Genomic DNA, 3,693 nt, shown 5'->3' on the forward strand with positions numbered 1-3,693 from the left:
AAGACATGATGGAAACGATGCCCCAAACATGAATGATGAGCTCTAATATTTAACTCGATTCTTCTTTAGCAGTTTTGATGCTTGGACTTTCAATTCAGTCCCTGAATGCACCATCAAAAATGACAGCTGCTCATTTTAATAGTCGTCCTGGTTTGTTATTATGTTATATTATAACTCCGCGTTACATCCGTGTCCATGAGAAGTGGTTTTAAGCGGTTTTGCTGTGGCAAACCTTCAGGTATCATTAAATTCATCCTCTGTCGAAGGGATGAAGTGAACTTTAGATCTGAGCAGTTCGATTACTGAAAGATTATGTGTACAAAGAACAATGCAGTTACTAAATTAAAATATAGTTTAGCAAAAGCAATGAGGGGAAATCAAATAGAAGACTAACCTGATCCCTGAGAATAATTAGTTTGAAAGGAAAGGGAGCTGTAAGTCTTTTTTTTCAATGCTGCTGTTGTCACCTGAGTTTGATTCTCTGTCAGTGATTTTTAGTTTGTAGAAAGTTAAATGTTTCAGTTTTTCTTTTGTCTGTCACTTGAAAACCTTTTTGAGCTAATTTGCCTTATTTTTGATGAATTTATCTTTGAAGTAGATTAGATTTTAGCTTTTTACAGAGAGTAGATGTTTTGTTTTCTCTGCGTTAGGGATTGATGTTGTTTTCTTGTGCACATCAAGTTTTCACTTGTTTTGTTTTCACACAAATTTCCGTTCCAAACCTTGTGTCGTGTTCCTCATATTGTGTCTGGCCTGTTTGTAGGAAGCCTTCCAGAGGGGAGAGTTGAACCAAACAAAGACTTCATTTAAGTGCTGATCCAAAAGATTCATACCGATGCTGCATCAGTGTTGCGGCTCAAAGAGGCTTAGCGCACTCAAGCCCCGGATATGTTTCAGTCTATCGAGTGGCGCTCAATTCACCACATGCAGTGCATCCAAATATGTTGAACTTTAATTTATGCAGACATCAAAAACTGTAGATATGTAGATAATAGAAATAATGGTTTTACAAAGGACTGCTCACTAGACCATGGAAGTGCCATTAATTACAGCCTTTTAGTGAGACAGCAAGTCTGAATGAATTTAGGAGTGATCCAAAATTCAGCAAAAACAATTTTTAGCTAAGCCTTAATGTTTTTCTCTGGACGAACTGCCTGATCTCTCATAGGATTGACACTAAGTTGTATATACTACAGAAATGGCAACAGGCTTGTTTAAATGCCACGGAGTTAGTCGTCGCATCAGTCGAGTTAACTGTAGGGTTACGAGGAGCTTTTTCTTCCCGCTCTTCAACCATCCATGTTTGAGTCCAGTGATAAACGCAGTGTGAAAACGTCTTCCTCTAGACTCGCAGTTTGATGATTCTGTTTCTAACTCTTTACTCTTCACACGTCAACTTTTTTGCTGTGTGTGTGTGTGTTTCTATTCCAATTTCCGCAACCAAAGATGTTGTTGCCACCCATGTTTTAGCTCTCTGTCACAGGTGAACTGCTCCTATTCGTAGACGACTATGCGTCGTGCGCAGCTGGACAAAAATGCTCCTTTTCTGCTTTCTCTTCTCTGATTCAGAGAGAGAAAGGTCGCAATAAGGGTGGTTGACGTTCACACAATATTCCACATTACGACCACAGTTTAAGGTTTTGTGAGAACTTTTTTGCCACTACTGTGTCTGTTGTATCGTAAAGTACACGTAAATGATCTGGTTTTGTTGACGTGTGAATTAAGCTGAGTTTCCCTCGGTATACGTAATGGGAGTGTTGGTGCGCATGTAAACAGACTCATTATGAACTTTATTGGCCTCCGCAGACACCCGGGAGGAATCCAGAGCTTTTACGATGCTGAGAGTTTTCAGACACGAGAGCTAATTTTGTAAATAGTCTTTTTTTTTTCTTTCTTTTTTCTTCCACTTCCTCTGTACACCATTTTGTTTGTTTCTCCTTGGGTGTTCTTTTAAGATTTTTTTTTTTTTAAATGATTTATAACCTGTCCAGATAACACAGCTACTAGCAAGTTCTTTTTAGATTCAGTGCTCATGAAGGAAAATGTCATGGATATTGTTTATATGTTCACAGAAATGATATTCCATGTATTAGCCATCACTTTTAATACAAAAACAGGATTTTGAAACTATGAAATGACCACTTGTTACAATGCAGTGTTTATTTAAATTTTTAAAAATGTACAAACTTTAGCACAGATGATATTACAGCAAGTCCTGAAGCACCAAATATAATTTGCATCAAGACAATGAAATAATTAAATTACAATTTAAACTGTAGGAATACTGAGATCAAGATGTGCTCTATAGTCGGTACACACTATTTGAAAGAAAAGTTTCTCCTTGCACTTATTATTTAAGTCCACACCAATTTGAAAATGCTCTTCCTGTCCATGCTAATGTAGATTTGATGGCTTATTTCATAGATTCAAAATGTTTTGCTGCTAAAACAGGATTTCCAAACAGGTGGTTAGACGTCGTCTGGATTTTCAAAATGTCTCCTTTTTTATTTTATTGTTTTCTCTCATTTGTTTGATTTTCAATAATAACTTCATGATGCTAATATACAGAAATGATTTTACTATTGTTTTGTAAATGGGCAGTTTAAATAGTTGTATTTTACATTAATAAAACTCAGAATTGTTGTCTTAAGGTGACATTTTCTGGACCTGAAATAATCAAATATTGTTGCTCCACATTGTTGGAACCAAATCTTTGTGAATCCCAGACAGTTTGAAAATCCGACGGGCTCATCTCGCTCCCTGCTTGTGAACAGTTTTCTTATTTATACAAGAACTCATTTTGTACAGTTTTGTTAAGAGGAAAGAGGTTTTGATATTTGGTTATTTTGCAAAGCCACTTGGCTACTGTTGTCTTCCTGTGCCAGAGTTGCTAAATTGTCTGTAACTTGTGTTTTTTTTTATTGATTGAGATAAGATTTTCCTTCTTTCTTGGTTTTCTCTTTGAATTTGTCAATTTTTTTCTTTTTTTTAATAAAAGCCTTGTTTCAATGATTGGGTGAACTGTGTGATTGATTACCGCTCTTGGTGGTAATTGTTTGCATTTTTGACAGCAGCCAGCGGATTACCTCCTGCTGTGGTTGATTCAGCGCTAGTGATAATTCCAGTGCTGCCATACGTCATCATAACACATTTGTATCTGTTCAATAGTTGGATAACTGAAGTCCTAAAATAATACTGCAAACTCCTAAAAGATAAGGCTGTGCTTAGTAAAGGTGCTAATTCAATACAATATTCAATATAGATGTGCGGCCTGTATCAATAAAGTAAACGTGAAGTGACATTATTTTATTAATAAATATATATTAATATTTATACAAAACATTTGTGAAATAAACAAATAAATCTGTCACACTAAGTTTAACTTGGAAAGCCCAGTTTTTATAACAATTTAGTTATTTGACAGATTGATATAAATATAAAGAAATGCAGCCAATAGCATTCACAGTGGAGCCTGATGGAGTATATCCCAGCATGCAACAGCAACCGTTCACACTCTTGAATACGATGAGTTTAGCTCATGAACCCACACAGAGACCGACCTGAGTGTGAATGCCCTAATACTTTATCATAATAATCAACATTATTAACCATCTTACACACATGAGATACAGAACTTTTCATGTGTAACTTTTATTTGAATAATGTCACAATCAAACCGACAGCTCATTGTTA

Source organism: Cottoperca gobio, chromosome 5, assembly GCF_900634415.1.
Source record: "Cottoperca gobio chromosome 5, fCotGob3.1, whole genome shotgun sequence".
NCBI classification, from domain to species: domain Eukaryota; kingdom Metazoa; phylum Chordata; class Actinopteri; order Perciformes; family Bovichtidae; genus Cottoperca; species Cottoperca gobio.